Raw genomic sequence first — 15,476 nt, 5'->3', positions numbered from 1 at the left:
ATGTTTTGATATTTTATTGATATTAAAATTACACTAATTGTTCTTACTTTAGACTTTCTATTGGTTTTGCTTAATTTTGGTTACTTTTGCTCTTATAATATTGTGAAGTGCTCGTTGTGTTGAGTTATTACTAGTTTATCCAAAGATTAAAACGCTTGTTGTGAGAATAAGAAGGCAATAAAAGAACAAAGTAGAGCTATGGCAAATAATAATGACAATCCACCTCAACAAAAAGCTATTCTGGATTACTTCTAATAAGTGCTTCAAGAACATTATTCAGAGATAAGGTATTAACAAATTAATGCAAACAACTATAGGTTGAAGCCGACCTTAATCAACATGATCTAATAAAACCAATTTTGTGACAAAGCAAGTGGAGACTTTAACATATATTTGATGATGTTATTAGAAGTGGCGAACACAATCAAGTTCTTGAAGTTGAATAGGATGCTATTTAGTTGTACTTATTTCCTTTTTCACTTAAGAGGAAAGCTTTGGCTTGCTTTACAATCCAAGAGCATCTCTACTTGGGAAGAGCTCATGGATAAATTCTTGACCAAGTTTTTCCTTCCATCAAAGTCTTCGAAGTTGATTAGTGAAATTGGTCAATTCTATCAATTGAAATTTGAACTAATGAATGAATCATGGAAAATGTTTAAAGAAATTTTTAAAAAATGTATTTAACATGGTTATGATGAGTGAGTCTTTATCAACATGTACTACAATGGTCACATTAAGACCATTGTTAATAGTACCACTAGTGAATCGTTGATGGCAAAAACGATGGATGAAGCGTAAAGCTTGCTCAGGACATGACATCCAATTCTTTTAGTTAGTCTATTAAGAGGTAAATGGGAAAGATACCAATCTGTGTACTTGAAGTTGATGTGCTCACCAATTTGATGGTTGATGTTATTTAACATTAACTGGCATCATTATATTTGAATGATTCTTCATCTAGTTCAAGTTTGGAGTTGATGTCTAGCATGTCTTTCCTAATTGTGAGCAATCTTAAGAACAATGCTCATTTATGGAACAAAATGCTTTTAGATTTAATAACAATCTTCCTAGTTATTACTATCCAGGGTTGAAGAATCATCAAAACTTTTCATATGCAAATTCGAGGAATGCATTAAATCCACCATTGGGGTTTCCAACTTAAGAAAGATAAGTCATCCTTAAAAGACTTTATTTCATCATTTGTGGTTGAAACAAGAGGAAGATTCAGCAAAGATGAGGTGAGACTTGATACCATTGAAACTCACAGTAACAATATGGGACCACTATGAAATCCTTGAAGCATTGAATTTGGGTAATTGCTAATGAGTTAAAAAGAAAGTCTTTGGAAAAGTTTCCTAATGACGCCGAAACTAATCCTAGAGATTATAAGGCTATTACTTTGAGAAGTGACAAGGTGATTAAAACACCAAAGGCCAAGGAGAATGACTCTAAAGAGGAAGGTAGTAGTAAGAAGAGATCTAATGAGGCGGCAAGATAAAATGAAGCTCTAAAGGTCAACCGAGATTAATTTCTTTTCCAAACAACTCTACTATTATCACTTTGCCTCTTCCATACCCTTAAAGGTTTCAAAAGAAGAAATTAGATAGTTAATTTGCCAAGTTTCTTGAAATTTTCAAGAAAATACATATTAAAATTCCTTTCATCGATGCACTTGAGCAAATATCCAACTAAGCAAAATTTATGAATGAAGTGATGACCAAGAAAAGGACGTTCAAGGATAATGAAACTATCAAGCTTACTAAGGAGTGTAGTGCTATCATTCAAATGAAAAATTCCACAAAAGCTAAACGATGCTAGCTTTTCACAATTCATTGTAATATGGGTGGCAAAACTTTTGATAAACCATTATGTGATTTAGGAACTCACATCAATTGCCTTTTTTTATTTTCAAAAGAATTGGTCTTGGAGATGTCAAGCATACAAAAATGACACTCCCAATGGTGAATAGATTGCTTATCTCCAGCATACAAAAATGACACTCCCAATGGTGAATAGATTGCTTATCTCCCCTCACTGGATCATTAAAGATGTACTTGTCAAGGTTGACAAGTTTATATCTTCTATCGACTTTGTAATCTTGGATGTGAGGGAGGATCTTGATATTCCTATGATTTTGGGTCACCCATTTCTAGCTATGAAAAAGGCATTGATAGATGTATTTGGTGGGAACCTCGCTTTAAAAATAAATGATGAAAAAGGTAAGTTTTAATATCCTTTCTACTATGATATTCTCGGAGGATGTAGAGAGTTGTGATTGTATTGATGTTGTTGATTCTTGTATTGTGTCATTTTTCCATAAGCATTATCTAATTGATCCTCTTGAAAATATGTTGGCAAATTCTAGTGATAGAAAGGAGAATGCTTCTCTTTTGTCTTACTGATAATGAAATTGATGACATGGATGAAATTGATGCTTAGTTTAAGGATGTGCATGTTTAAAAACATATTGAGCATGTTGAATATGTTAATGCATTGGATTTATTGGATAATAAGGTTGATGATTGGTTTAACATCTCACATATAGTTGATGCATCTCGTAAGAATATTGCTTTTATGGATGATTTTTTTAGGTGAAGGAAGAGGAGTCAGCTCCAAAAGAACTAGAGTGGAAGCCTTTTCCCAAACATTTGAAATGTGCTTATTTAGGTTCAAATACCTCTTTTCTAGTGGTGATTTCTTCATCTTTGAGTCAAAAAGAAGAAGACGAGTTTTTAAAAGTTTTGACAAAATACAAGTTGGCTATTATGATACGAACCTAGGTTAACTTGCTCCTACATCTGTATTATATTAGCCAAAATCACAATTCAGTTCAAGTTATAATGGTCACCTTAACGCTTAATCAACTTGTGATTAGAAACCTTGATATATGATGAAGACACCACAATAGTGATAGATGTTCTATTGATAAGTCAAACTAGCACACTTGATCTCTATTAAGTGTTTTAGGTGTTCAAAGAGAACAAAGAGAATTCTTTCTCACAAATAATTTTTGAATAATATCTAAGCTGTCTTCTCATTGAAAAATAAACATTTAAATAGGCTTGAATGAACAAAGCAAAACCCTAAAAGGATTAGGTTAAAACTGGCCAAGTGATAAGGAAACATGATGTGGCCGAATTTTCCAACCTTTTCTAATATAGATTGGATTAATTAACTCTTTAATTTTGAAATAGGAAATAATTAATTTACAATAAAATAGTAAATTATCAACTTTCCTAAGTTTATTTGTCCAGTAATCAAATAAAAATCAAAATAAATGACTAATTTCCTAAAACAAAAGTCAAATTGCAGATTAGGAAACTAATTGACTAGTTTTACAACTAAGCCATCTTTGTCCAATCAGTAGCTAGTTTAGGCTCCAAATCAGCTTTAATATGCCATGTAGGATGCCAAATAGGATTAATATTGGTTCTCATATATTGCCCTTGATTGAAATAATGAAAACTTGCTTGATCCACAAGAAAGGTCAAAGCCATCACCAAAACCATGCATTTTTTGCTAAATTGAAGATGTATGCATAAATGTGATGAATGACTAACCTTGCTTCTGCCTTGGCATGATTTTATGGCCCCTTAGAGTGCTCAATCACTTTCATAAGTCAATAAATTCATTCCTTGCTGCCTAAAGTGCATAGAAGCACAAAAACGACTTGTCGGCTCCATTTTCGCCTTTATAACTTGGATGCATAAGACGGACATTAGATCTTCGGGTATTGTCATGTCCTCTTGGGATTTAATAACACCTTGAATGAAGCTAACTAGGTTATCTTAAATCTTTTAGCTTGTGCTCTTGTGATTGGTTTTGTCTTCAATTGTACAGGATCAACACCCCAACAGGTAGTCGGTTGTACGGGTACGGATGGATTCTCATCATATAAGTTGGTCAATCAAGAACATTAAAGGTACAAGCCTTTCAATTTACGAAAACAAGATCCTTATGAAGGAAGATTATAAACCTTCTATTGAGCATCAACGTCTATTGAATCTGATCGACCAATAAGTTATGAGGAAGGAAGTGATGAAACTATGGAATGTGGGCATTATTTATGCAATTTTTAATAGTTTTTTGGTGTGCCTCGTCCAAGTTGTTCCTAAAAAATATAGCATTATGGTGATTAAAAATTCTAATGATAAGTTATTCCTTCTATGACCATCACTAAGAGGCATTTTTGCATCGATTATCGAAGGCTAAACAAGGCCATCGAGAAGGATCACTTCTCGCTACCATTCATCGATTAAATGTTAGATCAACATGTTGTGTATCAATATTATTTTTCTTGAATGGATACTCTGTGTACAACCAAACTATAATAGCCTTGGAAGACTAAGAGAAAATAAATTTTACTTGTTCGTACAAAATTTTCATTTTTCAATAGATACCCTTTGGACTTGTAATGCTGTCACCACATTCTAAAAATACATGATGATGATCAATTTTGATATGGTGAGTAACATTATAAAATTATTTATGAATGATTTCTCGATGTTCGGGACTTCATTTGGTTATTGTTTGCATAACTTGTCTTGTGTGTTGAAAAAATGTGAAGAGACAAATTTAGTTGTCAAAAAGAAAAAAGCCATTTCATGGTGAAAAAGAGAACTATTTTAGGACATCAACTATCTTCGAAAGGTTTAGAAGTTAATCAAGCCAAAATTGCCACAATTGAGAAGCTTCCTCCACCAACAAATGTAAGTGGTGTTTAAAGCTTCCCTGGACACAAAGGTTTCTACTTGCGATTTATTAATGATTTTTCAAAGATAGTGAAGCCATTATACAATTTGCTTGAGAAGGATGTCCCTTTGTGTTTGATGAAGCTTATATGAAACATTTAATTTGATTAAGGAGAACTTCACCACAACTACAATTATGGTGGTGCCCAATTGGAATGAACTGTTTAAGATTATATGTGATGCAAGTGACTTTGGAATTGCAGCTGCTCTTGGATAAAGGTGGGACAAGGTTTTTAAAGCCATATTCTACTCTCAATGATACTTAATTGAATTATTCCACTATCGAAAAGAAAATGTTAGCAATGGTCTTTGTGTGTTATTAGGCCTAAAATATTGATTATTTTATGCCATATTTATAGCTTAATATTTGTTAGTTTGTGTTAATTTGTTATGGAAAAATACTTAATTATGTATTTTTCTTAATCTAGGTGAAAGAGGAAGAATTTTAAGAAAACAACCATAAAAATGGATTCCTTGGGTAGAATTATGGTGGGAAGCAAGATTGAGCTCGAACGGATCAAGCATTGAAAAGATTCCTTAAAGATTCCATAAAAATTTTGTCGGGAATTTCATGGTGGAAGTGGATGTCATATGAATCCTCACAATCTAACAATCTCAAATGTCTCATTATTTTTGAATTTCAAAGTGCGAGCAAAGAGTTATCGTCATTAAAAGTTTGGAATTTATAAAAAGATATATTCTAATTAAATCTCCACCATTGATCAAAAGAGGGAATCAAGGCAATTTGGGGGTCAAGATAAAGAGAAATGGCAATACTTGGTTAATTTATCATTAATGAGGCATATGTCATCTTACATGCTTCATTAAGGGTAAATTAGACTAATTACTATTTTTTTATGGGGAATTAGATAAAAGGAAAGTAGTAGAGAACAAGTAATATCAAGTTTTCTTTTTACACATGAAATTCGTCAAACCCTCTTCATGGCCTAAAAAAAGGTATCTTCCAAGACTCCCACGTTGAAAATAAAGAGAGAAAAAGGTTCCCAAGGTCCTATATATATAGCCCCCACCATATTGAAGGACGATATACAAGTTTAGAAAGTTATTTAAGAGCTTTTAGGAGGCTTATATAGAAACAAACCAAATTTTGGCAGTTTCTAAGGTTCTCTTAAGAGGTTCTAGGGTTTTAAAGTTTTAGAGTTTTAGAAGATTAATTGGAGAGTTTGGAGGGGGCATAGAGATGTGGGTTTGCTTGGAGAAGAAGGCTGCGACTTGGAGAGCTTTTGGAGGAGGATTTCTTCAATAGTTTTTATTCTCTTCTCTTTCTCTTTAATTGTGAACATTATTGTTTTTTTCTTTATAATTATGGATGTTGAAATTATTTTTGCCATGAACTAATTTCATAGCTAGGGCTATGATGTAGCCCTAACTATGAAGGTCTAATTATTTTAATATATGTTGAGTTTTATTTAATTAGTAATATGTTTTGTTAATAAATCATTGGTATGCTTAATGCTTTTATAGGCGGGAAGGAATGAATGATTTTAATAATATTTGAGCTTGGAAAAGGATAATATTATGGATTTCCAATGATTTAAATGAATGCATAATTGATTGGAAAATAGTTATGTCTCATGCCATATTATTTGCTTAATCTATGCTTAATGAATTTGCATGATTTAATTTATAGGCCAGAAGGAATAAATTAGGTTATGTGAATATTATCAATTGTGAGTGGAAACTACTTTTGATTAATTTTGTGATTAAGTGTGGTTAACAAAATTACTAGTTAATTAAATTCATATATTTAAGTAATTAAATTGGAATAGTTAATGGTGAAATCAAATGTCGTAGTATTCATAATTATTAAACTCACTCTCTTACTTGAAATTGATCTAATTTTAATTTCTTATTTTTGTTTATTTTAGTTTATTTAATTTTCAATTGTCATCTTAATTGCTAGTTCAAATATTACCAAAACCTAATTATAATTCTTAATCCCTTGGGTACGACAACCCTATTTTTCCACTTTATTACTTAAAAATGATTCATGCACTTGCGAGTTGATTTTACACATCAAGTTTTTAGCACCATTGCCGGGGATTAAGGAATTAATATTAATTCGGATTGGGTTTAGTAGTACTTTGAACATTATTTTCTTATTTTAAATTTTTATATTTATTTCTTAATTTTGGGTTTTAGTGTTGCATGCTAGGGTTTTAATTCTTTGCTTGTTTGGCCAACTTGCTTTGAATTTTTAATACTTATTTTATGGTACTTGAAACCAAAATTGTATTTTTAATTTATTGGTGTCTAGGTTAAAAGTTATGCATACTTAGGGGTTTTTCTTATTTTCAACTTTTGTTTATCTTTATTATTTTCAATTTTAGTTTGTATATTAGGGTTTAATTTTAATTGTTTGCTTGATAAACTTGCAATTAATTTGAACCTTTGTTTTGTTAGTGTTTTCTTTTAAGGAAAATCATGGAATATCAAGCTTATGGTCATCAACCTTATTGGGATTATGGGGAGCCAACTAGTTCTCCAAGTGAAAATTTTATCGAGTTACAAAAGAATCTTGCTATCATGTCTAAACTCATTGCAAATTTTAGAGTTCAAGCTGTATCTTATGAATGGTGTGGAGTAAATCACTCAAGTGAAAATTGTCAAGTGGGGAATCCTTTTGCTCTAGAAGACTCAATTGAAGACTTATCAAGACAATATAATCAAGTTGCACATTTTGAGGTTCAAGCTATAACATGTCAATGGTGTGGAGGCAACCATTTAAGTGAACATTGTCAAGTAGGAAGTCCTTTTGCTCCAGAAGAGCCATTCAAAGACTTTCCAAAGCATAATTTTTATTCCAACACATATAATTCTGGATGGAGTGATTGACAAAGTTATTCAAGGTATGACAATTTAGATCTTTCAAGTTATCAAGTGAGTACATCTTTGATCGAGTGTATGGAAAGGCATAGGGAAACATTTTCTAAATGTTATGAAGTGATTGGCAAGTTGCAAAATCAATATTCTCCAAGTACAAACTTTCAAGTTCAATTGGAGCAACCAATGACAACTTTTTCACAAGGATCTCAAGAAGACTTGAAAACTAACATGGAGATTACTTGTAATAAGCAAGTTGATGAATTTGAATCCTTTCAAGAGCCACATAATGATGAAAAATTTGAGGAACATGAAAAGGTGTCTATAAGGAGTGAAATGCAACAAGAATCTTCAATTTTGGATAATTTTAATAAGGTACACACACATGACCAAGATTGCCCACCAGAAGAAGTTTCCCAACGCACTATCACTAGTTCATGGGAATTTTCTAATTTTCCTTCAAATTCATTGCAAAAAGGACTTAAGGATCATGAAAAGGATAAGTCAAGGAATCAATCAAGCCAAAATTTGGCCAATCCGATGAGGATAAAGCTATGGCCGCACTTCATGAAGATTGCTTACCAACAGAGGCTAAATCTCAACTTTTCAAGCCAAATATTGAATTTTCAAAAGCCTAAGATGTATATCCATGCTCCAAAAATGCAATTGAGGTTGAATGCATCCCAAAAGGAGACAAACAAAGCATTTTTGGACCTAAAAGAATCCAATCTACCGAAAAGAAAGTTCAATTCATGCTTTTAGTTCAAATTGAGACTTATATAGTACAAGGAGTTAAAAGTTTGCTAAGGCCACAAGATTATCATCATGCACAATTTCCATATCATAAGCTTGGACAATATTATGAGGATGACATCATTTACATATTTAATCCAGGTTGAACATCAAAAGGATGAAGTCAAGCTAATGACTTTAAACAAGCGCTCTTGGAGGCAACCCAAGTTTCTTTCTTTACCTTATATTTATCTATTTATTTTAGTTGTTTTTAGTTGTTTTCTTATTTTAGGATGTTTTGATGTGTTTTATTTGAATTCTTGCAAGGTTTTAAGATGTTTAGGTGCAAAAGAGCAAAAGATGAATGTTGAGAATTTCAAGTCTAAAGCCAGGTTTTTGAAGTATAACCACCTTGAATATGCATTGGAGTACATCAAATTGTATGGGCACATGCCCTTCTTTTCGGCCGTATGGTGTGTAGGGAAAATGCAACATGCAGGTTTTTTCCCAAGTTTTCACATTGCGAGGAATATTCCATGTTTTCAAAGGGGAGTATTCTTTACCTTTTATTTACTTTTGCTTTATTTTATGTTTTTCACAATGAGGACATTGTTTATTTTAAGTTTGCGATGAAAAGCATGCTTTGCATCTTTTAAATCTTGTCCTTTTAAGTGTTTTTATTAGTTTTTATGCATGTTAGTTTTGGTTTTTACTTTCCTTCATAAAAGTTTAAAAAAAATTTTAAAAAAATTTAAAAAAATTTTCGTGTGTGTTTGTTTTATTTGGTTGATTTTTATTATTGAAAAAAAAAATTGTTTTTGTGGTGTTTTCTTAAGTACTTTAATGAGCCAATGATAAGACTATGATTGAAAATAAATTGGTTTTTAGATAGTGGATTTGTTTTTGTATATGCTTAAATACTTGAAATTATATTCACATGTTGTTATTTTCAATAAATTTTGAGCACATAATCAATAATGCATAATTTAGATTGTGTTTTGAAGAAGGTTTGCATGAATTAGAGTACTTTATTATTAATTGAACTCTATAACTTGCTTGATTATTACTTGAGGCGAAATCCTAGGTGAATGCATTACTAAGAACATTTTTACTTACCCTTTTTTAGCCTTAAATTTTTTTTTTCGTACCTTGAGCATACTATAAAGCAATTGAATTGATATGAATATATGCTTATGAGTTAGTGGGAGTGTTGAAGAAAAAGGAAAAAAATAAAGTTTGGAGGTTAAGTATTTGGTGAATTTGGCTTTAGTATGTATTTTTGTGTAAGTTGGAGGTTTGAATGTGTAATAAGAAGAAAAATGAGGGGGTTCAGTGAAAAGAAAAAACAAAAGCAAAACAATTGAAAATATATATATATATATGTGTGTTGTGAAAAAGAAGAAAAAATATACATACAATGAAAAGGAGAAATAGAAGATTTGTAAGTTTCTATTGAAAGTTAAAAGAAGAAAAGAAGGAAAGAAGAAAAGAAAATCTAAGAAGGAAAAAATTTTTACAAATAATTTATTCATTGATATTTAATTTTAGCTTTCTTTCATTGATTTATTATATCTTATTCTTTTCTTTCTGTTAAGCCATACCCTTTTAGCCCTAACAATAAAAGCCATGAAGTCCTAATGATTCAAGGTGGTGCATTAGCCTACAGTAGTGGAGAGTGATAATTAAGTCAAGCATATGGTAGTTCATACTTTATTATCAATCTCTAATTCTTGTAAATTTATTCAAATGCATGATATTAAGTGTATAAATTGATTTCCACACACAAACATTGGAAGTATCATATATGTTGGATAGAAGATAAGGTATTGAGTTACATAATTACTTTGAAACCATTTGAAAATTCATATGTTATACAATCTTTAAGGCAACCCATTAAAGTATCTTATGTTCTTAAAAAAAAAAAAAAAATTCATTTCCTTATTCTTTTTCTTTGTTAGGGACTAGCAAATCTTAAGTTTGGGGGTATTTGTTAAGCCTAAAATATTGATAATTTTATGCTATATTTATAGCTTAATATTTGTTAGTTTGTGTTAATTTGTTATGGAAAAATTCTTAATTATGTATTTTTCCTAATCTAGGTGAAAGAGGAAGAATTTTAAGCAAACAACCATAAAAATGAATTCCTTGGGTCGAATTATGGTGTGAAGCAAGATTAATCTCGAACGGATCAAGCATTGAAAAGATTCTTTAAAGATTCTATCGTGAATTTCATGGTGGAAGTGGATGTCATATGAATCCTCACAATCTGACGATCTCAAATGTCTCATTATTTTTGAATTTCGAGGTGCGAGCAAAGAGTTATCGCCATTGAAAGTTTGGAATTTATAAAAAGGAATATTCTAGTTAAATCTCCACCATTGATCAAAAGAGGGAATCAAGGCAATTTAGGGGCCAAGATAAAGACAAGTGGCAATAATTGGTTAATTTATCATTAATAAGGTACATGTCATGTCACATGCTTCATTAAGGGTAAATTAGACTAATTAACTATTTTTTTTTATGAGGAATTAGATAAAAGGAAACTAGTAGAGAACAAGTAATATCAAGTTTCCTTTTTATACATGAAATTCGTCCAACCCTCTTCATGGCCTAAAAAAGGTATCTTCTAAGACTCCCAAATTGAAAATAAAAAGAGAAAAAGGTTCCCAAGGTCCTATATATATAGCCCCCACCACATTGAAGGAAGATTTACAAGTTTAGAGAGTTATTTAAGAGCTTTTAGGAGGCTTAAATAGAAATAAACCAAATTTTAGGAGTTTCTAAGGTTCTTTTAAGGGTTCTAGGGTTTTAAAGTTTTAGAGTTTTAGAAGATCAATCAGACAGTTTGGAGGGGGCATAGAGACGTGGGCTTGCTTGGAGAAGAAGGCTGCGACTTGGAGAGCTTTTGGAGGAGGATTTCTTCAATAGTTTTTATTCTCTTCTCTTTCTCTTTAATTGTGAACATTATTGTTTTTTTCTTTATAATTATGGATGTTGAAATTATTTTTTCCATGAACTAATTTCATAATTAGGGCTATGATATAGCCCTAACTATGAAGGTTTAATTATTTTAATATATGTTGAGTTTTATTAATTAGTAATATGTTTTGTTAATAAATCATTAGTATGCTTAATGCTTTTATAGGCGGGAAGGAATGAATGATTTTAATAATATTTGAGCTTGGAAAAGGATAATATTATATATTTCCAATGATTTACATGAATGCACAATTGATTGGAAAATAGTTATGTCTCATGCCATATTATTTGCTTAATCTATACTTAATGAATTTGTATGATTTAATTTATAGGCCGGAATGAATAAACTAGGTTATGTGAATATTATCAATTGTGGGTGGAAACTATTTTTGATTAATTTGATGATTAAGTGTAGTTAACAAAACTACTGGTTAATTAAATTCACATATTTAAGTAATTAAATTGGAATAGTTAGTGGTGAAATCAAATGCCGTAGTATTCATAATTATTAAACTCACTCTCTTACTTCAAATTGATCTAATTTTAATTTCTTGTTTTTGTTTAATTTAGTTTATCTAATTTTCAATTGTCATCTTAATTGTTAATTCAAATATTATCAAAATCTAATTATCTTTGGTACTTAATTTTTAATCCCTTGGGTACGACAACCTTATTTTTCCACTTTATTACTTGAAAACGATTTGTGCACTTGCGAGTTGATTTTGCACATCATGTGTGATCAGTTTCGTTCATATATTCTTGGAGTCTAAGGTCATTGTTTTCACTGACGTCACCATAAGATACCTTTAAGCTAAAAGAATGCTAAGCCTTGTTCAATCTGATGGATCTTACTTCTACAAGAATTTGATCTTGAAATCAAGGATATAAAGCAAAAAAGAAAATGTAGTGGCAAACCATTTATCAAGTTTAAAAATCCAAAAGGTAGAAGGGAGATAAAAATCCTAGGCTCCTTAGTTGACTGTAGTTTTTTTTTAAGTACTTGAACCAAGTGATTGTTACTTGAAATATCTTGCTCTTGTCATTTGCTCTTGTTAATTTACAATTTTCATTGTTTAATTTCTTAATTTGCTTTTATTTTCCTTGCTACATTTCGTTAGTGTACTTTGATAAAAACAATTAGTTATAATTTTGGTAATTAGTTAAATATCTAAACCAATCCTTATGGGGTGATATCTGACATTTTCTATCACTATATATTACTTGCACTATCTATATACTTATGAAATATAGGGGATTGAACCAAGGTTGCCGACATGACAAGCATGAATACTCACCACCATACTATGACGACATTGATGAATTTTTCTTGGATGAAAGAATCTTGAAAGTGGATATCAATTTGCCTTGGTCCACTAATTTGGTGAACTATTTAACTTGCAAAGTCTTTGATATCTAGGTCGACGCTCGCCTAAACCCGTATTATATTAGTCCAGATCTCAATTAAGTTCAAGTTCCTATGGAAAAACCTTAAACGCTAACCAACCTATGATTAGAAACTTTGGTATAATGAAGATTCCACAACAGGTGATGGATATCCTATTGATAAGGCAAAACTAATACATACACTCTCTAATGGTATTTTAGGTGTTCAAAGAGAACAAAGAGAATTCTTTATCACAAATAAATTTCTGAATATTATTGATGGTTATGTTCTTCTCAAAATTAAGCCCTTAAATAGCTAGAGTCATAAAACAATAAAACCCTAAAAACCTAGGACAAAACTAGCCAATAGGATTAGGAAACTAAGCATGGTTGAATCTTCTCTCTCCTTTCCTAATCTAAATTTGATTAATTAATTCATTTATTTTGAATTATAAATTAATTAATTTACAATGAAAATAATAAAATAATAACTTTCCTAAGTTGATTTGTCCAGCAAATAAATAAATAAAAACCAAATAAAAGATTAATTTTCTAAAACAAAAAGTCAAAATCAAATTAGGAAACTAAAATACTATCTTTTTACTAAGCTATCTTTGATCAATCTTTGACTAATTTAAGCTTCAAATCAGCTTCCATATGCTTTTTAAGATGCCAAATAGGATATTCATTGAGTCCCACATGTTGCTCTTGATTGAAACAAAGAGAAAATGCCAACTCAGCAAAATACAGTAAAGCCAGCAACAAAATACAGTAAAACCAACCAACTTTCTCTCTCATGCGCACAACCCCTTTTTCATTGCCTTTCAAGCTATCTTGACTTGATTCCATGACTTCTTAGGGATATGCATTGAATCCATGAAGTGTTGGAACCATTTCTTACTGCCCAGAGTCCATATCTGCACTAAACAACTACTTGGGTCCGTAATGGCTTCCACAACTTGTATGATTAAAACATGCCTTGTATCCTCAGGCATGGACAAGCCCTTTTGAGAATGAATTACTCCCTGTATAAAGACAGCAAGGTTGTCCTTAAACCTCTTAGCTTGAACCCTAGTGATCGGTCTGATCTTCATCCGTATTGAGTCAGCTCCCGAGCAGGTAGTCGGTTGTACGAGCACAGACAGATTCTCATCAATCTTACCATTGGAGTTAACATATCAACAAAAGAAGTGGCTTCTTCATGAGAACTCCTATTGGGATGATCCTCTTTAGTTCAAACGTTGCTCTGACTTGGTCATTAGAAGATGCATACAAGAAGAACAGGTTTTAAGGAAGTTGTTTCATTGCCATACTTCTCCATGTGGTGGTCATTCTAGACCTAATCTCATCACTTCAAAGGTACTTCAAATTGGTTTCTATTGGTCTACCTTATTCAAGGATTGTTATAATTTTGTTCAGACTTATTATCATTGTAAACGAATGAGAAACATCTTATAAAGATAGAGGGATCCACTTCACGGGTCCATTCCCGTCGTCATTTGGCAACCAATGTATCTTACTTGCCATGAATTATTATTAAAGTGGTTTGAAGCAATCCTTATCACAATAAATGATGCCAAGATTGTTTTGAAATTCCTTAAAAAAAATATATTCTTAAGGTTTAGGACTACAAGAGCAATTATAAGTAATAAAGGCTCTCATTTTTACAATAAATTGTTCAAATCTCTTTTGTAAAAATATGGTGTCAAGCATAAGGTAGCTTTAGCCTACTATCCACAATCTAATCGTCAATCCAAAGTTTCTAACTGGGATATCAAGTAAATTTTAGAGAGACGATTGTGACAAATCACAAGCATTCTCTTTAAAGCTTGATGATGCTTTATAGGTGTACCGAACGGCTATTAAAACTCCAATTGGCATGAGTCCATACCATTTAGTCTATCGTAAGGCTTGCATCATCCAATGGAGTCGGAATATCATTCGTTTTAAGCTATTAAGAAATTGAATCTTTGACATGATAAGCATATTTGAAGAGAAAGTCCTTACCGAGTCAACAAGTTCTTCTATACAATTCTTGTTTGAAGCTTTATCGGGATAAATTGTAATCAAGATGGTTTTGACTTTTTTGTATCAATCACGTATTTTCATATGGTGCAATTGAGCTCTAAAGGGATGAGGAAAGATTAATTTTGTTTGATGGTATCAGGCATCACATTGGAAAAGATGATTATCAACAAATTCGAGAAGTAAAGAAGCTCATTCTTAATCTTGACTTGTCTTATGAGAAGAATTTAAAGCCTTCGAGAGACTTTGAAAGTGTGAATGAAGATGCATATTTAAAAGGTTTCAATTGAAAAGAAAAAGAGTTCTAAGAAAAGAAAGAAATGGCTAAACTTGTAGTTCTTTGGCCATGGAAAGAGTGGCTAATACCATCACTACAAAATACCTATCTACACTCACTCACCACAGCTTATAGCGCCATGATATATGGTGTATTTAAAAACTGAAATAGTTATGTACAAATAAACAAACATGGAAGCATCAATTTTTTTTTCATAATTATATTCTAAAACCATAAATAAATATTTTAAATAACTACATAAATAAATAAATAATAAACAATTAAAAATAATAAAAATTAAAGTGAAGTAAATACTCTGAAAACAGGTTTTTCTCTCAAGATACTCATAAGTCCACACATTTTAAATAGTTTTCCAATTTGAAAACATTTTCCTAAAATCCAGCAATTTGTACCCTTAGATATAAATATACTCTCGTAGAAAATAATACATGGTAAAACAACATTTCAATAAATATTCCAAAATA

This window comes from Ziziphus jujuba, chromosome 5 (assembly GCF_031755915.1).
Source record: "Ziziphus jujuba cultivar Dongzao chromosome 5, ASM3175591v1".
NCBI lineage: Eukaryota > Viridiplantae > Streptophyta > Magnoliopsida > Rosales > Rhamnaceae > Ziziphus > Ziziphus jujuba.
Note: the sequence above shows the minus strand (reverse complement) of the source record.